We start from the raw sequence: 23,284 nt of genomic DNA, 5'->3' as shown, positions 1-23,284 counted from the left end.
TTTCAGGCAGGAAACATTCCCAGCCGAACCTGGAGACGCTGGAGCTGAACCTGGGACCTTCTCCATGAAAATCAGGTGCTCTGCTGCTAAGCCACGGCCCTTCAGCATCTCCTTTGCTTTGCCATATCCAGCTGCGCCTTTAGGGCTAACTTTGCCATTTCCAACACTGCTTGATGGCTCATGGCTGCTCAGCAACCCTTCAAAACTTCAGCCTTGGAAAAATAAGAGGGCTGATTATCTGTCTTGATGAGGGGGTGGAAATAGAGGCTGCCGTTTTGAATAGGAAGTCCATTAAGGTCAAATAATAAGGCTTGTCTCCTAATTAAATCAGGCCTGCGTAGGAGGCCATTTGTTAAAGGCCGTAAACTACTTGCAACCTCACTGGACCTGCCTTAATGGTAAATGAAGAAAATGAATGATAAATCTAACTGAAAAAGAAAGACAAGATCAGTGTTGCCCTCCCTCAATTACATTAGTTCCTTGAGGAACATTTTTTTTTTAACCCACTCAGGAAAGAACATGCATTTACTCCTAATGTTTTGTTTCCTCCTTCCTCCTAATCTGAGATATTTGAGAGGCTTCCTGGGCAGCCCAGCGTTTTGTTTTGAAACGCTTCTCTCTTTGCTTACATAAGAAGAAGCTGCTGGATCAGGCCATGGCCCTTCTAGTCCAGCATCCAGTTGCCCCAATGGGAAGACTGAAAGCAGGATTCAAGCACAACAGCCCTTTCCCCTTCTTCAGTTTCCAGCAACTGGTATACAGAAGCATTACTGCCTCCAGCTGTGGAGGTAGGGAATAGCCATCACTATTAGAGAGGGAGAAGAGCAACTGTTTTGAATGCAGAGGGTCCCAATTTCAATCCCTGGTATCTCCAGGTAGGTGTGCTGGGCCCAGGGGTAACCCGAGCAATGTGGTCCAGGTCCGGTACTGAATCCAAGGGTTCTGTGAGGAGTCAGTTCGCCAGCGCCAAGGCAGTTTCTGGCAAACAGCAATGTTGTTCCTGCAACCTGGGGCAAGGTCGACAGCCTTTTATATTTGTCGGGGTAACAGTTGGTCCTGATCCCCTAGTGACTCACCTCCCTGTCTCGCCCAAAGGCAAGCACTCCTCCTGCAAGTACTCAGGTCTCTACTTCTCTCAGACCTTAGTCTCTGCAGCTCGGGAGACGTCGGTGGGTTACTAGACCCAGAGGCCGCCTCAGCCTCTCCTGACCCAACTGGTAGTGGCTCAGCTGAAGGCAACGAGGTAATCCCCACATCTGGAGCCAGGGCAGGCTCAGGCCCCTGACTCAGCCTAGCTGGTGTTTGTTGCAGGGGAACCTGTGCAGACTGGGGCTCTTCAGAATCAGGCCCCAGACTTGGTTCAGATGCTCCCTGAGGCAAAGGATCCAGTGCGGACTGAGACTCCTCTAGTTCCGAGTCTGAGTCCCAGGCTATCACAGTAGGGCTGAGAAAGGCCCGAAACCCCGAAAAACCACCCACATCAGTGTACTGTGCTATATGTACCAGTGGTCTGGTGTGGTATAAGGCAACTTCCTGTTTCCATGTAGTCCTGGTTGCTTCTGAGTAGCGTTGCCGGTCTTGAAAAGCTCTGTCTTTCCCCTGAGGGCTTTGGCCAAACATAACAGGGTGCCCGGAAAAAAACAGGAAGACGGATTGATTTCAGCAACATCCCTCTCGTTTGTGTTATTCAATGTCGTGCAATTGATTTCAGCAATAAAATCGACAGTGCCACATTTCAGCTCATTTCCAATCCAATTGGGTTTCTTCTGGGGCATGAGCCAGAGCTTTACATAGTGTCAGAGAAAGCCAGTGCTCCCTTATCTTACAGCCCCAACACTCAGAGGTCTTCTCTGTTGACCTGCAGTGCTCTTAGAGAAGTCAACCAACAGGTCCCTTCTTCCTAGGCATTCTAAATATATATATGCTGAATGGCAGAAAGCCAGAGTTATGAAAGACAGAAGTGCACCTAATTGCAAGGTTACAAAGTGTCATCAAGTTCATGTAATGTTCAAGCGGCTGCCAGCTTCCTGGTGCCTGTCAATTGTCTACATTGAATCTCATATGCTGAGGTGAGCAGTGGAGTGGCCTGGGGTTTCAGGGGTGACGCTTCCATTTAATAAAGGAAATGTTTGTAACATGCAGAAGGAGAAAATGCAGTAGCAGCACAAAGCACCCTCCATGAGTTAAATGGCAACGGGAGGATAAGGCTAGCAGTAGCTACTAGCCAAGATGACCATGTTCTGCCTCCAATGTCAGTTCCTGGGACATGTGCTGTTGAACTCAAGTCCTCCTAGTGGACTTCCCAGAGTCAATCAGTTGACCACTGTCAGAACAGGATACTGGACCAGATAGGCCTTTGGCATGGTCCTCTTCTTATGTTCTTATGAGCCATAAGAGATGCTATGTACAAAGTGATGGGTGGTGTCAGGTTCAATGAATTCCAGCCCCCCCCCTCCATGGCAGACAACCAAGGAAGTAGACAAGGAAGCTCTTACCAAGTCTATATTCAATATTCACAGTGAGCGGAATCTATACACTGCATCTTAGCTTAACAGCATTGCTCCAACTGAGCTCCTCCCCCTTCCCTTCCTAGCAACAGCACTTCCCCTTATGGTGGCCGCCAGGGGCTAATTGTCTCTGAGTTATTTGCTCTTCCACTTTCAATGCATGCCGGGTTCTGGAAGAAGGGGGCCTAGAAATGCTCTCCAGTGATAATGTGTCAGCTGGCTGCTCTGTCTCTGTCTCCGCCTTCACTTCTCCCAACTCTTCTGTTCGCCTGTCTCTGAGCTGTGACCTTCCTCAAACCACTGCTGTAATCCAATACTGCCTTCCTCTTCTCTAGAAGGTTTAGGAGGAGGGAGGCAATCTCCACCATTCCTCCTCAGTCTCGTCCCCCTCAGTCCAGTCCCTGACAGATGGGGGAACTAGGCCTATACACATGCATCAGGACTCCAACATGGTTAGGGCATGGGCACCAGTATTCCTTCTTTGCAACAGGTATGATGGTCAGTGGCCATAGAAAACAGGGCTCCTGCACCTTTAACAGTTGTGTAGAAGAAAGTATTTCAGCAGATGTAGCTGTACATGCAAACTACATTTGCTGAAATCAGGGTGGCCCCTTTGCAATGCTAGAAAAAAGATGAGATGGGTTTACATAGAATCTGTATATGCTATTATATGCATAAATACATCCAAAGTTAGAAAATATTACTTTAAAATAAATAGCAATGCAATGCATTTTTACCAGTGTGGAAGACCAGGTGATCTGTGTGTCTGCCAAGTCCACTTCTGCAGGTTCTGCTACCTATTGATGAATAAGCAAGACCCGTGCCTTTCCTTCTTACAGCTCTTTACATTTAAACTGAGCTTGGGCCAGACAGCCTTTCAAATAGAGGATTCCTTCAAACAGATGATTGTCCCTTGTGAAGTCAGATACACAGCAGCTCCAGCTTAATTGCCCTCTTCTGCATAACTGTTGGAGGCACAGGAGCCCTGTCTCCTCTGGCAACTGGATGTCACCAGGCAAGCAAGGCAAGATCCAGCAGTGCTTGAGGTTACTTGTGGCCTGGGCCAATGTAAGATCCAGCTCTGCAAGTCTAGCAGGTTCTGGTGGTGAGATAGCAGTGAATGGCAAATGTCATTCATAAAATGGATTACGAGGCAAGCTGTGACCAGAGTATGCCACCCAAAACAGGAAGACTGCAACAGCTATAAAGCTGTTATACTATGTGTATATTTATTTGAAAGTCCCATTGAAGTCAGTGTGACCTTCTTAAAATCATATAAGCTTTGGGGATATGTCAGCCCAATACATTTTGCTGCCTGAATTAGAGCTTGAATGATGTGCCAGTTCCCATCTCCATCTACCTGCTCTTCATGGTGAACCAGATTGTTTCACCCTGCTGCATGACTGGGCCGGCCCTAGATTGGGTTGCAAGCGATCTACATCTTCAACTCCATATTGAACTGTTTGTATAATTAAAATAAAGTACCTAGATAACAGACAACCCCATGATTATCCTGGGATCTCAGTAAGCCTCTTGACAGTAGTGGATCACCTGGTGTGGCTGAATCATAGCAATAGCCTTCTCTCAGCAGCATCACTTGGAGACAGTGGTGAGATCAGGGCTTCACTCGTGCACCGGAGGAGCCAAACCAGCCTTCTACTGGTACACCCATATGGCCTCAACCTCCCTGCCATCGTACCCCTTTCTGCTGCCAGGAGTCGCTGCTGCCAGGAGATTATAGCTCTGCTCTGCTCCATTGTATGAACCAATTCTGCCTCTTGATGATGACCTAGTTAACTTGATGCAGTGGTGTACTGAGTGGTTTGGCTTTGCAAAATAAAAAAAAAAGACAATTGTAAAAGGCAAGCTTTGCCAGCCAACCTGGTGTTATCCAGATGTCCAACACCACAACTCCAGATGTTTGGAACGTGAAGTCCTCCAGATGTTTAGGACCACGACTTCCATCAGTCCCAGCCAACACTGCAAGGGCTGTTGGGAGTTGTCCTCCCAAACCTCTGGAGGGCCCCACGTTGGTGAAGTCTGATGTACAGTGAGACTTCTTTAAAAAAAGAAGAAGCCTATAATCCCTTTGTAAGTATGCACAATGTTGTGTTGGGAGGAGGAAGTTTCTGTTTTGCTAAATGAGAAAAAATACTTTTTGATTTCTGGAAACCAGCAGAGTGAGAGTGCTCAATTTCTTTCATCATCCTGGCTTCGTGTGCTCTCTCCACATCTGTCTCTGTAAGCATCCCATTTCAGTGTAAGAACTCAACTGAAATGTCTCTCAGCTCCCTCCCTGGGTTCCTGCTTAAGCCGCCTGTCCATATATAGGCAATTTTGGACTCTCTGCTCAACGCTTGCATACAAATACCTCCTTGCCATCCTCCAGCAAACGTGTTCCATCATGATCTTCCCCAAATCTCGGTGAGAAAGCAACACAGTGCCAAGGTGCATGTACATGCAAGAAAGGAATGTAATAAATTACAAAGTTCCAAGGGGGGAGGAGAGGAAGAACCAAAGAAGAAAAGAAAAGGGCAATGTGTTCACCCCCCCCCCATAGGAGTACACAGATTGCCAAAGGGCAAAATCTTTCAAAACCAAGTGTGTGCATTGCAGTGTGTGCTTTGCAATCAGTGCCATGACATGGGAAAATGAGTAACATGCTTTCTTGGTCATTAAAGAGACTGCCGTGAAACGCTGTGAACTGGCATTGAGGTCTAACTCTCATTAACACATACTTCGCTCTGTTGAGAAGCAAAGGCGATTGCAGTTATTGTGGTGCTGACCTTTCACCTCCCTGGTCTGCACAGTTAAAAGCTCCCCAGGCCTGGAATTCTATCACTCCAAAATCATAATTAGGACTGTTAGTCATTGCAAAGGGGTTCTAAGATTTGTACTACCAACCAGCTGTGTAGCTTGAGCGCTGTGTAATAGGCAAGAGGAGGAAAAGAAGAGAGAAAGCAATCAGGACTTATTTTCATTTCGATCAAGCCTGCCCAACATGGTACTAAGCCATTGATGGTGTCCAAAGGACCCTTAGGAAACCGTTTGCTCATTATGCTTGGCCAGAATGGGATGATACAATCTGAAGGCACATGAAGGCACCATCTGTAAACTGGACTGGGCTTGGCAGGGTCCCTTGGATTACATGGTAGCAGAAATGCACCCTGGGTAGCTCAGTTGGTTAGAACCTACTGCTGACAATGCCAAGGTTGCAGGTTCAATTCCCGTATGGGACAGCTGCATTGCAGGGGTTGGACTAGATGTTCCTCAGGGTCCCTTCCAACTCTACCATTCTACTTAAACAGAAGGGGGAAACCCACATGTGTTGCCAAGCACCTGGGAAGCTTCAATACAGGTGGTGGACCATGTTGGCTTGATGAATCGTAAGTAGGGATGGGTGAATCTGCCAGCGTTAGTTTCTAATTGTTCCAGTCGTTCAGTTTACCCTATTTCCACATCAGTCAGCATGGGAGCCAGGCAACCTCTTGTGGACCACCTCCTCTCGTCAGCACCTGGGAATTTTCAGTCTTACCTCTTGCCATAGGAGGCTCAATCCTGCATCAGAGAAGTCTCAAAGATGTGATTTGCTCACATTTACTCATAGCATAGTAATTACACATTACAACTCCATTGACTGGATGGAGGATGTTGCTTGCATAATATAGTTCTCATTGCATTCCAATTATTTTGTGCAACATGACATTTATCTGTGTGGTAAATCTCTCTGATCCTCCTAGCCCATATTTTAAGCAGCTGGCAAAGAAGATATTACATGCCATTCTTGTACATTAGTTAACATCCCAAGATCTATTGAATCCATCGGGGCGATTCTGTGCCTGCCTAGCTATCTGATCATGCTGGGCAGTATGGGGGGCGGGGGAATATGGAAAGATCTCCCCCTTCCCACAGCTCAAACCTGGGCATGCACTTCAGCTAGGTGTAAGGATTGCAAAGCAATCCCGAGCAATAATTCTGCATCATACACTTTCTAACATTTAATCAAAGAGATTACTCATTGAGCTTTCCACCACATGCATAAAATACAATTTCGCTCTTACACAAATATATTTTTAATATATATTAACTCTCATATTAGTAATGACATTGTAAATAAGTGGTGTATGCAATGGGTGGGTGTGGGCCGTAGCTGAAGTGGTGGAGTACATGATTTGCATGCAAAAAATTCCCTGGTGCAATCTCTGGCCTCCCCCCAGAGGTAGGGCTGAGAACAAGTCGCTGCTACCAATTGTGGATGATGCTATGCAAAAATGGACCAATGGTCTGACTCATTCTAAGGGAACTTGTTCAGTTCCTACAGTGAGCATACATGCGTAGGTGTCAGTCTTAAAGCTGTGCCACACAGACGCTTATGCCAGCACTCACTTCCAATGTGTTATCTATCTATCTATTTAGTTGAGCAACTTACATGGCATTTAACTACAATAGTCTCAAAGATACAGCGCAAGAACAATAAATCAGTTAAAACTATAAAATCAATTAAAATTGATTTTTTATTTATTTATTTTTTAAAGGTTTTCAGGAGTTGCCAGATGTTCAGCAGGGATGGGGCCTGTCTGCCCACAACTGGAAGGCAGTTCTGTAAAATTGGAGCCCATAATACTAGATGCTGGATACTGCTGGATACAAGCATCTGCACTATGGGGGACCACAAACAGTGACTCCTCTAAAGACCACAGCGACCGGGCAAGGTTTAAATGGTACATGAAATTATTTGATTCAGAATGTTTAATTGGCTTTTAATTTGGAATGTATAATTTGATTTATTATTTGGGTTATGATTTATGATTTGATATGAATTGATATGTTATTAACTGGACCATTATTAATGGGTAATTAATTTAAAAAAATATTTTTTTAAAAAAATGGTACTTGGGGTATCCTGGGCCAAATTGTTCAGGGTCTTGAAAATTAATACAAGAACCTTGAAAAGTATAACATTTATTGCAACAAACCACCACACACACCACAGCCACCAACAATCATATACCGTGGTACCTCGGGTTAAGTACTTAATTCGTTCTGGAGGTCTGTTCTTAACCTGAAACTGTTCTTGACCTGAAGCACCACTTTAGCTAATGGGGCCTCCTGCTGCCGCTGCACCGCCGCTGCACGATTTCTGTTCTCATCCTGAAGCAAAGTTCTTAACCCGAGGTACTATTTCTGGGTTAGCGGAGTCTGTAACCTGAAGCGTATGTAACCTGTAAAGGTAAAGGTAAAGGTAAAGGTACCCCTGCCCGTATGGGCCAGTCTTGTCTGACTCTAGGGTTGCGTGCTCATCTCGCTCAAGAGGCCGTGAGCAGGCGCCGTCCAAAGACACTTCCGGGTCACATGGCCAGCGTGTCGAAGCTGCAGCTGGCGAACCAGCACCAGCGCAGCACACGGGACGCCGTTTACCTTCCCGCTATAAAGCGGCACCTATTTATCTACTTGCACTTAGCGGTGCTTTCAAACTGCTAGGTGGGCAGGAGCTGGGACCAAATGACGGGAGCTCACCCCGCCGCGGGGATTCGAACTGCCGACCATGCAATCAGCAAGTCCTAGGCACTGAAGTTTTACCCACAGCGCCCCCCGCTTCCCCCGCATACAGTGGTCCCTCGAGTTACAAACGCCTCAGGTTACAAACGCTTCAGCTTACAAACTCCACTAACCTAGAAGAGTTACCTCGAGTTAAGAACTTTGCCCCAGGATGAGAATGGAAATCGTGTGCCGGCAGCGCAGCAGCAGCAAGAGGTCCCATTAGCTAAAGCACACCTCTAGTTTAGAACAGTTTCAGGTTAAGAACGGACCTCCAGAATAAATTAAGTTCATAACTAGAGGTACCACTATACTACACTTGATCTTTTTCTTCTTCTCAACACTGTTTCCCTCCTCCTTCTCCTCCTCTGCCCCGTTGCCTTTGCCTTCCTTTCTCCACCCATTCTGAAGGAAGGAGGTGCATAGCTTGGGAGTACTCCTGGAAGCAACTCTGCCACCAGCTTTGTCTGATTTTACAGCTACTGCTGTTGCTGGACAGGAGTAGCTTGACCACTGTAGTGCATTTAATCACAAGTCAAGATTACTGCAATGTGCTTTATGTGGGGGTCTCCTTGGGCCTAGTCTGGAAGCTGCAGCTGATGCAGAATTCAGTAACCAGACAGCTGATGGGGTCACCTGGCTGATAAGATATGACAGGATTGTAAAATAACTTGTATTGTCTGCCCATCCGTTACAAAGCCAAGTTCAATATTATTGCATTAATTTGCAAAGTCCTGAGCAGCTTAGGTCCACAATAACTTAGGGACCTCCTGAAACTTTATTTCTCACAGGAGGAAGGCACTGGTGGGCCAACTCTAGTTAACACACACACACACACATCATTTGTATTAATATATGAATTCAACCATTCCATCCACATCAATTAACTGCATACCATTTGTGAGAGAGGAATGGAATAACATAAAAGAGGAAATAGCTAAGGATGCTTGAATCTGTCAGTTTCAGTTTCTTTCAGCTTCTCATTTTTCCAATCTTAAGCAGAGTTCTTCACATTTCCGTTTGCAATTCTTTAAAAAGTCAACATGAAAATTTGCCAGCATACTATTGCAATTTTGGCCAAATATATAGATTTTTATATGTTACTTTCACTAATATGTGCATTTTAACTTTCCTGTATACACGTTACTTAGCTAGACAATTGCATTGCAAAATTTGAAGAAGTGAAAATTTCAATTTCGGTTTGTGCATTGTTAGGGAAAGCGCAAACGATGATGGTTTTCCTTTACACGCAATCTGAGTTGAGCTTCTTCCCCATTTCTAGCAATGGCTGACAAAATAGGACAGTGAAAGGAGCCCTTCGCACCTCAAAATTTTGTTGCAGATCTCACTGGTGATGCAATAGTGGTGAAGTCATCACTTGATGTTGTAGCCATCCAGTTTTGAACTTGCTTGTGAGAAGAGAGCCTGAAAGCTTTGTGAAAAGAGCAAGATTCTTTCCTTTCTCCGTGAAAAGCTGCTTCCCATGTATGAGGAGATAATGAGCATCCATGAAATTTTTTATCTTTCCTCCAACTAATAATACAAATTCATTCGTGGATTAAGGCTAATATATATGCTTGTGAATCACACCCATGGAGTCCCTAACCTTGTCGCATGTTATCACATCTGTCGTCTGCTTGGTGAAACATTTTAATTACTCTCAAAATAGCAGGATCACATTTCCTCAAGTAACACATTAGCTTCACTATTTTTTTTTTTGCAAAAGGGAGAGGAGAGAGAGAGAGAGATTGAGACATTTATATCAATTTCATTATACCAATGAAAGAAACAATTGCAGTAAGGCACAGATTTATCACCGGGAGCTCTCAGGATAAGCAGCTTTTTAAAAAAAAAAAAATGCCAGCAATTATCACGTGTGACGGCAGAAATACAGGATTTAGGAAATGCTTCAGGCAGAAACATGAAATTACCAGGCTCCATCTTCACATGCCACCAGGTATATCAGTCGACTCCTTGCTGGGTGGAAGATGATTCCTCACGTGTCTTGTTATTCTTTGTGTATGCTCTGAGGCCTCCAGCAGGGAGAAGGGTGATGGTTGTATCTAAACCCTTGAAGCAGAAGCCATGGCCTGACACTGTGCTGTATGTGGGGCTTCTCTTGCACTTGACCCAGAAGCTGCAGTGAGTGTGGAATGTACTGCAGTACAGTTGCTGACAGAAGTGAGACCCTGACAACATATAACACCTGTGCTCAGAGACCTGCACTGGTTGCTAATCTGCTAATCTGCCACCAAACCAAGTCTAAGATGTTACTATTAGTATATAAAGTTTCTATCCAAATGCAATTTTGGTTTAAAATGCAGTGTAAGGAGTCACTACGGGAGTATATTGTATTTTAAAATGGGGTATCAGAGTTTTTAGGGGACTAACCAAGTTGGGATAGCAGGCTTGTTGGTTTTTGTATGTCTTATGTAGAATTTTTCAATTTCGTTGTTCTGTATGGGACAATGTCAATGAAGATTATTGTATCTTATCGTAAAGCCCTCGATGCAGAGCTTTCCAAACTTTTCATGTTGGTGACACACTTTTTAGACACGCATCATTTAACAACGACACAGTAATTCAGTTTTACTAGCAAACCAGAGGTTAAACTAACCCCTTTCCAACCCCGGGGGGAGGACATGCAACACATCTACAATAAACCATAGGTGCTGCCCTTTTGGGACTGTGGAATCAAGGGCATGACCAAGCACTTGACAAACTGCAATCCAGGGCTGGTGGTATGAATTCAGCTTAAGAAGAGTCATCAGATGTAATATATGGGTGAGAGGCTAAGGCATTTTTGGAGAAGTGGGATGCTCAGACTCCAGATTCTTCACATAGCTCACCGTGGGAGGTAAGTGCAAATTCCTCTTTTGCACATTACACATAAAGTCTCAAAAGAGAGTCATTCACACAACCCGTTCCTCTCCCCTTTCATGTGTGGCGCTAACAGTGTGTGTGTGGCGCTAACTGTGTGTGTGGTGTGTGTGTGGTGCTAACCTTGGGCTAGCTGCCTTGGCATTCTGACGGATTAGAAAAGAGTTTTGAGCATGCCTAAGCCAACAGATGAATAAAATAACCCACTGAATTCTTTTGTACCCCACATATGCCCAACTGGAAGCTTCAAGTGTATATATGTATGTATATATATATATATATGGAGAGGGGGACTTGTAGACTTAGTGGTTACCGGGAGAAGACCTCAAGGGCACCACTGCACCCACGGGGACCACATTGGCAACTCCTGGCTTAAGGCATAAAAAATAGTAATTGGGGTGATGGCTCTCTATCTGGCACACAGATGATTAATTCCATATAGTGGCATATCACCCAGCTCACTGAGAGTCGCCTAGTCTCATCTGATCGATAAACATCCACATTCTGCTATGCAGATGCCTGTTACGTTTTGTTAGCATGAATGAGCACCAAATAACATTTCTGGCCTCTGGAATTAAAGAACCCTTTTTAGTCTTTGTTTACATTAACGCCGCCTCTGCCGACTTTCAAGAATTGTGCACTATTGACAAAGGTTTGTTGTTGTTTAATTACGAGGTAGATTATTCCCATGTTTAGATGATTACTGTGCATCTTGACACAAATGTTATTCCCCAAACTGCCAAACATAAATTGGCTTTGATTCCTTTCACTTAATCTTATTAGCACTGCGTTGTAAGCCTCTTGTCTTGCAACATTATATTTGATCACCTAGAGGATTTGATCACTTTAGCTTCATCTAATGAACCTTGGTTTGGGAGAGGGGGTATTAATTCCACTCAATCTTGAAAATCGGGGTGGGGGGGGCGATGACGACTGCCCATAAATGCTAAAATGCATCAGAGGAATATACCAATTCACTGTTCTGAAACAGATACCTGTATTTGCAGTAAATTTCATATTGAACATTTGGAAACGTAAGTTGCTTTTTTTTAATTTTTTATTAGATTTTACAAATTAATATTAACATTCACAATCATAGATTAAAAAAACCCTAAAATAAACAAGATTCTTCCGAATCTTTAGACTTCGCTCCTCCCCTCCATGGGTTCTTTGTTTAACCTTTTCTACTGCATATCATACGTCACTCCAATTTTCCAGTTATCCATTAAATCCAAAATCTTTGTTACATTACAGAAGTTCAAATGTTTACAGTGGCCCTCCAAATATAATATAAATTTCTCCCATTCTTTATTAAAATTTTGGTCTTCCTGATTTCTGATTTCCCTGGTCATTCTTGCCATTTCTGCATAGTCCAGCAATTTATTCTGCCAATCCACTCTGGAACGGACCTTGTTGTCATTCCACCTCTGGGCTACCAGCATCCTGGTCGCTGTCATTGCATACATGAATAGTAAGTTGTAACCCATCCCTGATCATTGCACTACTACAGGCTTGGGGAATCTATTTCAGCCCGAGCACTGCATTCACTTCTGGGAAACCTTCGGGGGGGGGCACATGCCAATGGAGAGCTGAGTCAGGGGCAAATGTGGGCTGAGCAACAAATGTAAATTTACCTTGGGATAGTTTCAAGACACCTTCATGTACCTGCCTCTATCCTCCAGCCAGGAAAGCAAGAAATATTATCACAATCCAGCTCAAAACATGCTAGCCTGGTAGGAAGTGTGGTTGGGGAAAGGTGGTGAAGGTTGGCATGGACATCCGTATTCAGGCTCTGAGCTGAGTGCTCCTCAACTCTACAGTAATATATCTGTAGGGAGGGGCTGCAATATACAGCACAATTGAACCCTCTCTCTGTTTGGTCCTTCAAGATGACCCTCCACACTGGAAACACCACACCAGACTAGAGATGCATTAAAATATATGTATCATGAAAACTCATCAGCATTACCTGCAGGATAGCTCAGTCAGTAGAGTATAAGACTCTTAACCTTGGGGTTGTGAGTTCTTGCCCCACATTGGGCTAAAGATTTCTACATTGCAGGGGGTTGAACTAGATCAGTGTTCCCCAACTTGAGTCTCCAGCTGATTTTGGACTACTGCTCCCACCATCCCTAGCTAGCCCTAGGGTCAGAGATGATGGGAATTGTAGTTCAAAAACAGCTGGAGACCCAAGGTTGGGAAACACTGGTCCTGTCCAACTCTGCACTTCTATGATTCTATGGTTTTAGTGTGCATTGCTCCTAATGTATACATTTTCGTATTCAGATTTGCCCAGTATAATACTTTCAGCAAGTGATTTCCCCTAATGTCATGCCATTTTATGCATACATTCTTCTGATACTTTTTCATAAGCATGATTTGGTTGGAGAACTGCACTGAAAAATTCAGAATTTCAAAGGACAGCTGTGTTTCAGTTTGTGATTGGTTTGAGAAGTATGAATTAGGTAAGTTCTGATTAGAATGTGAACGGAACTGACTTTCTCCCACATCCCTAGGGCTGTATCAGAAGAATTTATATCCCTAGATCTTTCCCCAGCAGCCTGGACGAGACATCCACTGGCTGCCCATAGATAGGGAGGTCTCCAAGGTTTTCTATTGCCTTGCCTCCTCCTCTCATCCCAAGGACCATAGGAATGCACTCGAGAAGAAAAATTAAATGTTGCTACATTAAAATATGGATATTTTATCTAACGGAGGTGAAAGGCAGAATGAAATGTCAGGGACAGGATTTAGACTTGTCAGAGTCAATCTAGGTCTCTCTTGATATATCCTCTGGAGACTTTTAAATTATTGCTAAGAAAGAGCTATTTCTTTTTCATTTGTAGAGAACTGCAAATCAGCAGAGAATAGATGACATCCTTTGCAGATGAAGAAGAAGGGAATCTCTGACACTTTCTTTCGTTCTCACTTCATGCATTTAAATATTACATATTACCAGCTCCAAAAGCAATTGCCTCATAAAACTGTAATCTTCCAGTTCAACCCTTTAAAAATACATAGTTCGCCTTGTATAATCACAGTGTTCTATAATAGCATCAAATGCAGCATATTAGTCAAGTAGGCTACTGATCTCTTTCTCTCCCTTCCTACGTATATCGGCAGGAAGGTAGCCATATTACACATTACATAAGAACATGTGCTGAGGTGTGTATAGATAGATTCGAGCCGAATAGCTCCCTTCTTACTGCATTGCACAGAGAAAGTCGAGGCAGCTGCAGTCCCAAGGGTGTGCAATAACCTCCAGCTGCATGCAGAAAAAGGCAGTCAATGAAATCCTTAAATAGGCTGCAAGTATTTACAGTATTTGATGGAGAGATGAGTTTGTGTGTGTGTGCATGTATGTGAAGAAATAGCCGACTTTCATTTACAGTGGTACCTCAGGTTAAGTACTTAATTCATTCCGGAGGTCCGTACTTAACCTTAAACTGTTCTTAACCTGAAGCACCACTTTAGTTAATGGGCCTCCTGCTGCCGCCGCACCACTGGAGCCCAATTTCTGTTCTTATCCTGAAGCAAAGTTCTTAACCTGAAGCACTATTTCTAGGTTAGTGGAGTGTGTAACCTGAAGCGTATGTAACCTGAAGCATATGTAACCCGAGGTACCACTGTACCTGGAATGCAGTCGACTAGAGAAAGGTTAGATTCACACTCATTACTCCTCATAGGCCTCTGTGTCTGCCCACTTTATTCTCTGATTATATCCAGTTTTGCCTCTGGACCCACCTGCATCTGGTAGGCGGCCCTCAGAATGTTGTCTATAAGAGAAGGTAGCCATCAAGCTGAGAACATTTCCCCATTCTTACCATACAGCACCGACCTAGTTTAATGGTAATTCCCTTGAACACCTTCTACCACAAAGTACCCAGGTACATAGCTTTGTGAATAGCATGGTGGATCTCCAGCAGAGAATCTTCAGCACTCTTCCCTAACTCCAGTTCCCAGGATTCTTTGGGTGACCATTTGGCTTATCCTGATATAAAACCAATATAAAGTTTTAGACTTGCACATGCCTTTTATGCTTATGCTACAACATTTTCACAAACCAGCCTTCATGCAAATAGATAGAGACAATGCATACATTTGCAGAGAGGCTGATATCCAAGGATGGGAACCAAAATCCCATCTACTCTTCTGGCAAGCGAGGCCCCTGTGGAATATGGCTGTTGGCCCTCTAGCAACAAACAGTTTCCCCAGCATCAGCCCTTCAATGCAAGGTTAAGCCTGGGAAATCTTCTTTGGCTTGGGGTGTTGCTAGGTACTTAAAAGATTTAGTACACAAGACAGACAAATTTGCATAACTTTTGCATATGCTAATGTGCATGTACAGATGCAGAGGTGGAGACCACATGTCACAGAAGTCAAGCCATCAGATTTCCCAACCAAATCTCTCTGGGTAAATCCTTCAATGAATTTGCACCCCAGCCCAAATGGGTTCCTATTTGGTTCATTTACCCAAGTTAGTCTCCCTACAGATCCTTTTTTAATCAGATTCAGTTCTCTTTCGGTCATCTCAATTCATTACACCCCAAATCATGTCTAGATAGATTAAATCAATGTTTCCCCCAAAGTAATATGCAATGGAGCAACCACAAGCCCCAATTTAATTTTTCCCAAATTAATTGCCTACCCAGAAACATTTGTGGCATTCATCTTGCGAGCCCCCTGCATAGCCAGGGAAGTCTTCGCTGGCTCCTGGTTCTCACCTTCCATTTGAGCCAAGCATTGCCTAGCCTTGAGTGCATCCCCAGGCATGAGTCCTGCAAACTTCAGGAAGAACATCCTTATTGATTATTTTGCAGAGATGCTTTTGCTCTTCTCTGCCCAGGTCCTCGTGGAGGACTCTTGATCCATGTAATATAGACCTCATGTGCTTATGGAATGACAGATATGTGTGAGAGGCAAGACAAGCATACCGAGAGTACACCATGATTAGATCCCTGAGTCATCCAAAACTCTTGCCTGAAAGTAGCACGATTGTGTTGCTAATGAGCAGATGTCATTTAAAGGGAGCACAATTTGCAACTTGAATTAAAAAAGAAAATGTTTGCGCTATGCAATAGCTTTTGGACAATGGAGGAATGAATGCACCAACTGAATCGCATACATGATGAATCCCAGATCTCACAAGCATCGTTTTCAAATTCTGGAGATAAGTTTGCAGGTGGTTTGCAAAGCTTTTCATGCCTTACATTTAAAAAAAAGAAAAAAAGTTTGGCATTCCATATTACTGTTTTAAAGTCAGTCTTTGGTACAGTTTCCTTGCTTTCTTTATTGCAAATTTTGATGGAGAATTGTGCAATAAACTTTGCAGCGTGGTTGTAACTTCCTTTCTACTTAGCGCATTGATGATTTGCTGATCAGTACTTAGCAATCTGTTAAGCCTGCTTTGCTAGATTTCATTTAATTTGCTTCTTTCACATAGCCATTCAAGGTGGTTCTATTCACCTTCATTTGATACATTGAGTTGGCTTCCACTTTGATAAACAAGCAAACTAAATGAATTAAGGGAAGCTGAAGTGAATTAATCAAATGAATTCCAGCTTCACTGAACTATGTGAGTTAGAACAGATTACATTTTATGCTAACATTCAGAATCGTCAGAATTTATATTTAAAAATTCATTAAAAAGTAGCAAAGAGTTGTGCTTCCTTTTTAATTAATGGATTTTTCAACAGCCTTATCCACTTCCAGCTGTACTTTGGGCATGGTGGGCCAATTTTTTTGTTGATGCAATATGTTGCAGATTTATTAAATGGAGTTACACTGACTTACGCAAATGGAGACTAAAGAAAATATACTAGAGTGTTCCAAATGACTACAAGTAGACAGTATTTTCAGAATCTATACTTAGATGCCTTGGGTTGTGTCCAAAGTTAGTCATACTGAGAGTAGACCCATTGAAATTAATTGGCATTACAAATTTATCATCCATTAATTTAAATGGGTCTACCCTACTCTCAGGGACGCAGGTGGCACTGTGGTGTAAACTACTGAGCCTTGGGCTTGCCAATTGGAAGGTCAGCAGTTCGATTCCCCGCAACGAGGTGAGCTCCCATTGTTTGGTCCCAGCTCCTGCCAACCTAGCAGTTCAAAAGCACATCAAAGTGCAAGTAGATAAATAGATACTGCTCCGGCAAGAAGGTAAACGGCGTTTCCATGCACTGCTCTGGTTTCGCCAGAAGCAGCTTAGTCATGCTGGCCACATGACCCGGAATAACTGTCTGCAGACAAACGTCGGCTCCCTCGGCCAGTAAATCGAGATGAGCACCACAACCCCAGAGTTGTTCATGACTGGACTTAACTGTCAGGAGTCCTTTACCTTTACCTTTACCCTACTCTCAGTAGAATTTAGCTGGATCCAACCTCTTTGTCTGGAAAGCTCAGGTATAAGTTCTAACAAATAAACATCTGTGCCAGTCTCCCTTAGGGGAATGTATGTGATGGATCATCTACTACAAGTATGGACAGTTTTATCCTAAAGTATCTCCCACTCTGTTTCATTAACTGTGTTGTGTTCTGATCCAGGTATACTATGCACTTTTTCTATGCCAGTAAAAGAGATTGACTGATTGACAAAAGTATGGAGAAAGTTCCTCTCAACCCCAAAGTACAATGTGGGGTGAGCAAATACCTCATTGGCATTGTGCCTGGGTTGCACAGAATGGTTGGCTGACGGGGGGTGCAATTTACTGGGATGGAGAAGGGCAAAGTGGTGGCGAGGGCAACACAATGCAAACAGGAACTGGTCTGGCACTCCTTCACCTGCAATTGAACCACACTGACCTCACAGCTATCTTGCCCCTCACAACCACTCTCCCTCCCAGCAAGCTGCCAAGACTCTGGCAAAGGGAGGTCAGGCAAGCGCCACCACCCTGCGCCACTGACTGCTGCAACTCTGAAGTGATGACAGAAGAAATAAATGACTTTTGCTTCTTCTGTGAAGAAGGGAGATGTGCCTGCTTCCCTGGAGGTCAGAATGCAAGCACAGAATATTCTCCACATTGGGGCAATTCCTCCCTTCATATAAGACCTGGACATTTATTTGGAATGTGCAGTGTTCCAGTGTCTCCCTTGTCACCCCTATCGTCATTCTTGTGGGCTCTGTATCCATATGAGAAATTTACCGCTTGTGGAACTGGGATGATTCATGATTAATAGTTTCATTCTAAGCTCCTATATCCAAAGTCTGACAATAATCACCAGTCTTGGACAATACTAAACAGACAGTTGTTCCGAACCCAATCCATCCATCTGGCATCTTGATACGTTTCAAGACTAGATAAAGAGGAACAATGCCTCACAGATTAAACTCTTTCAGGGTACAATAGAAAGCTCTTTGTCCTGCCTCTGATCTCCTGCTTACCATGGGCGATTCCATGTGACACAGGACTGGAAGTTGTCAGATTGGTGTGCAAGTTGGTGTGCCATTGCAAACCACATTCAGTGCTGAACCTTGACCAACATGCTGGGGGAAGTGGACTGACAGGCCAAGGGAGCTGGACGTCAGTATGGATGAAGCTCTTTTCTCACAGCAGCTGTACAGTAATGGTGGATGCCATCATTTGAGCTAGTTGTCTGAGCTGACCCTTTAGAGACGTCATGCTGCATAGCAGCTTCAAATTAAATATGTGAGCTATAGGGCATTCAGAAGCTTCCACCAAAGGGAATGTATAATTAGCCAAGATGGATAGATAATGCATTGCTCTGTCTCCAGGGCTTGTAGTAGAGATCAGTGGAAGGAATTACTCAGGTGAAATTACTTAGTGGGTGAGGAAAAACTGGTGGAGTGGATGGAGCTAATGGTAGGGTATGCCTAATTATGACGACTCCCCAAACATTGACTTAATGTATAATTTTGTTGTCATTCTTGTTATTGTTTGGGAATCACCAGGTAAGCCTCGCCTTGCTTTCTTCTCTCCAGAAGTCAAGGGCAGTATTGTCCCCAGCGTTCACTGCTGACCTGCTGTTGACAACCTGCCCTAAAATGAATAGTTATCTAGTCACTTTTATCATTGCATGGTTTAAGAAAGCATGTCTGATGCTTCCTTGCTCGGCTTACATTTCAATTCATTCAAGGGAGGAGGGAAATTCTCCACTCCCACACATGAGATCCACAAAGTGGCTTACAACAAGATAATAAATCAGCAACAATGTAAAATCATATTATTATTACAACAATGGGGGAAATTGCAAGGACATCAACAGAATCTCTGTTCTGTCCTGATTGACCAATGCAAGGTATGGGTCAGGCACCTGTATTGCTCCTTTACTGAGTACCTAGAGAGTAGAAGCTGGGTCAAAGTAGGTTTCTCAGATAAAGTGTGCATGTGTGCATTTATTCATGAAAATAACTTAAAATGATGCTTTACGTTAGGAAAATTACTTTGCAATGTTGAGTATGTAAGGCATATGAAATTGCACACAAAACCTCAATTGAAATTTGTAGTGAAATGCTTTTGAATTTTCACAAGGACTTAAAAAACACACACACTGACATGGAAATGTGGGAACTGTGCTTAAGACTGAAACAATGACAAACAGAGAGAAACTAAAGTTGACAAATTCGCCCATTTCTGCTTGGGGCCTGCTTAGTTTGTTCCATGGGACCTGCTGACAGCTTAGTTGCCTTCTTACTCACACAGCCCCACCCACCATTTGCCCAGGTTTTTAGGGAGGCCTAAAGTAAACAGTGATATTTTATTTTCATTTCTGCTGCCTGTCTTATTTGTGCCTGCTATTAATCTTATGAAGCTGAATGATTTATTTTGTAGTAGGGTTTGGTTTTGTTTCTTTTCTTTTTTTAAAAAAAAAAACATTGTTAATTGTGATATCTGATATTATCTGCCTACCTGGCACTACCACGCAAAATACGAACTGCAAGTACCAGGTGGAGGGTGGTGTTTGCACTGCATGCCAACCCCAAATAACAAGGTTGAATTGAGGGGCTCTCACATTCCCTGTCATCGCTGTGTGAGACCTTCAGAGCGACCACTCAAGCAGCGCATTGCAGACTGCACTAACAGGAAGATATTATGCTGCAAATTAGGAAGCTTTGTGTAAACCAGCACTTGTTTCCAGCATTGGTTTAGCGCTCAGGGCAGAGGCAGGTTTTTCAGGCTTTGCTGTGTTTTGAATCAAATAAACGATTTAATTAGGTTAGCTAAGGAACGAGATGGGTAGTGGATTTGGCAAGTGTGCTAAGGCCCTTGAGGGCAGGTGCTGAGTACCATCACATACCGTTCATGCTGATTTGAACTTAGGGCACCCAGCACCATGCAGGCAGGATCAGACCTAAGGCAAATAAGGAGCTTTCTCTTGTACATGGTTAGCTGATTTTTTATTTAATACCTTCTTCCAATATAGATACAATAAAAAGAAGTCCCCCTGCCCCTTGCACTACGGAAATGACATCAACCTGGGTTTGCTAGTTTACATCCATTTGTGTGACACTGTAAATATGTCTTGTTATGTAAGGTGAGGGAATGCTCACAAAATTTGCAGATAACACCAAACTGGGAGGGAGGGACGTAATGCTGCCGAAGACAGGGTTAGGATTCAATATGACCTGAATCCCAACTGTCATTCCATTGTCTGGAGAGGTCACTTCCTGGTTTGCATGGAGAAACCATTTTCAATGGAGCCCAGCAATGGAAGCATGCAGCTGCATTGAGGCAGCACCGGGTGTTGAAAAATTGCACCCCTAGGAGTTTTATGTCTGAAGCAACTGCCTTTGTGTTCCCCATGCTGGCTTGTTGCTGTTGATATTCCTTGTGGAAAGATAACTGCCCAGGTAGGAGAAGTGATCGACATTTTCCAATGTTATGCCATTGATTATCGTCTTCCAAAGCAACTACAGTGGTACCTCAGGTTAAGTACTTAATTCGTTCTGGAGGTCCGTACTTAACCTGAAATTGTTCTTAACCTGAAGCACCACTTTAGCTAATGGGGCCTCCAGCTGCCGCTGTGCCGCCGGAGCCCGATTTCTGTTCTCATCCTGAAGCAAAGTTCTTAACCTGAAGCACTATTTCTGGGTTAGCGGAGTCTGTAACCTGAAGCGTATGTAACCTGAAGCGTATGTAACCTGAGGTACCACTGTACTCTATTCTGAACCTAAAAATGAAAAGCGTAATGCTGGTGGTCAACAAAATAAGTTTAAAGACTGTCTCAAGGCAAATCTTTAAAAATGTAGTATAAACACCAACAATTGGGAAACATTTGCCTGCGAGCGCTCCAATTGGAGAACAGCCTTTACCAAAGGTATCATGGGCTTTGAAGACACTTGAACTCAGGACAAAAGGGAGAAATGTGCTAATAGGAAGGCACGTTTGGCAAACCCTCACAGTGATCAACTCGTGCCCGGAAACCAATGTCTCCACTGTGGAAGGATGTGTGGATCCAGAATTGACCTCCACAGTCACTTACGGACTCATTGTTAAAACCGTGTTTATGGAAGACCATCTTACTCAGCTATGAGTGATTGCCAAAGAAGAAAGAGAGAAGATTGATAGCATTCTTCTCCTTGACTTTGTCCATCCTTCTTTTAAAGCCATGCAAGTTGGTAGCCATCACTGCCTCTGGTGGGAGACAGTTACCTAGTTTAACATAGTTTAAAATGGTTTCCCTCCACATAGTGTTTGCCATATGGAATCCACACAGGTATCCTTGGATTGGGGCCAGTGTGTTTAGACATAGGGCCTCTATATACAGCCACTATCACCAAGGACACTTTAAAAAAAGATAATAGAAAATGTATTCCTTGGTGCATCAGTATAATTTGGGCTATTCCACAGTGCAGCACTTTGAGCTTATTAAGAAATGAATTTCACCTGCTATCCTGCCCTCTCCCCCATTCTCTTTGTGGTCTTTCTCTTATTAAAGGGAATTTAATTTTTCCTTTCATTATCTTTATTTTCTTCCAGAGGATTAAAACGATTATAAATTCTCCTCAATGGGATGAACCAGAGCTACAAGCAACGACTGATTTCAAATTATTTCATTTTTATGAGGTGAGGAATACACATTTTAAAAAGCCTCACCCAAAAAATGCATTCTAAATAAAGATGGTCAGTGATGTATGAGACTCAATACGGATTTCTTCGAGGAGATTAACAAGATTGATAATAAAATAACATTAAAGGGCATAAAGCATTGTACATTGAAATGAATAACAAAAGTCAAAAGCTTTGAGGGTAATTAGTACTTAATTAGAAATAGAGATGCTATCAGCATAATAGTCACAATTTTATTCATTAGGTTCTGCTACTTGCCTCCACATCACAGTGCCATGGCTGGGCTTTTTGAATATGCATTTACAGAACATAGATCATGGCTTACAGCAAGTGGTTGTTTGGATAAAAGCTATGCTTGAGTTTTGTTTTCCAAAACAAGTTGGCTACCAGTCACTGTTTAATTGAATATTGGGAGGATCCGTGTACATTCCTATTAGTTGCTGTCACTGAGTAGAACGAGTTGTACATGGAAGCACCGACAGCAGCTGTTGCTAGATCTTTGCAAACCTGATCTTGGCAGATTCTTCGGAACCTGCCCAAGTGCCAAGATCCTCAGGTGAGCACCTAACTCTTGTTCCCATCAACATCAGAGGCGCAGATGGTGGTGTGACGTGAGAGATCCTTTTCTGTGGCTGCTCCCATATTGCCGAATTCCCTCCCAAGAGAGGTTAGATTGGCTCTCTCCATTCTACCTTTCCACCAGCAGGCAAAGACCTTCCCCATCACAGCAGGCCTCTGAAAACTAAGGTGCAGATGGTGCTGACCACTGCACTGTTATCACGACAAGTGACATTTCAATGCTGGTTCCAAATGTCTCTTATTGTAGTTTATCTATTGCTTTCAATTCCATTACTTTGTATTTTATAGGGATGTTTTAAGTATGTTGTAAGCCCCTCTATGTGTGCCTCCTCCACATGAGCTCCAGAGGGTGGCAACACGGGAATGGTGGCTAAGGTGGAATGCTCTCTCCAGGGAAGTTCGTCCGGCACCTTCATTATAGAAGAAGCAGAAGAGTTTGGATTTGATATCCCACTTTATCACTACCCTAAGGAGTCTCAAAGTGGCTAACATTCTCCTTTCCCTTCCTCCCCCACCACAAACACTCTGTGAGCTGAGTGAGGCTGAGAGACTTCAGAGAAGTGTGACTAGCCCAAGGTCACCCAGCTGCATGTGGAGGAGCGGAGACGCGAACCCGGTTCACCAGATTACAAGTCTATCGCTCTTAAACCGCTACACCACACTGGCTCTCTCAGTATATAATTTTAGGTACCAGGTGAAAGCATTCCTCTTCAACCAATCCTTTGGCTGATTAATATTCTACAGCCTTTT

The 23,284-nt window shown here is 43.5% G+C and overlaps 1 long non-coding RNA gene across 1 annotated transcript; it reads left to right on the top strand.

Moving 5' to 3' along the window:
- Positions 1–679: 679 nt before the first annotated feature.
- On the top strand, positions 680–22,021 carry LOC310689605. Its single transcript, XR_014517551.1, has 3 exons — positions 680–875; positions 7,043–7,228; positions 21,866–22,021. It is a non-coding gene; the product is annotated as an uncharacterized lncRNA (long non-coding RNA).
- Positions 22,022–23,284: the final 1,263 nt, after the last annotated feature.

The sequence above is a fragment of the Podarcis liolepis genome (genome assembly GCF_965112155.1).
Source record: "Podarcis liolepis genome assembly, chromosome: 12".
Classification (NCBI taxonomy): Eukaryota; Metazoa; Chordata; class Lepidosauria; order Squamata; family Lacertidae; genus Podarcis; species Podarcis liolepis.
This window is presented reverse-complemented; position numbering and strand designations above follow the sequence as displayed.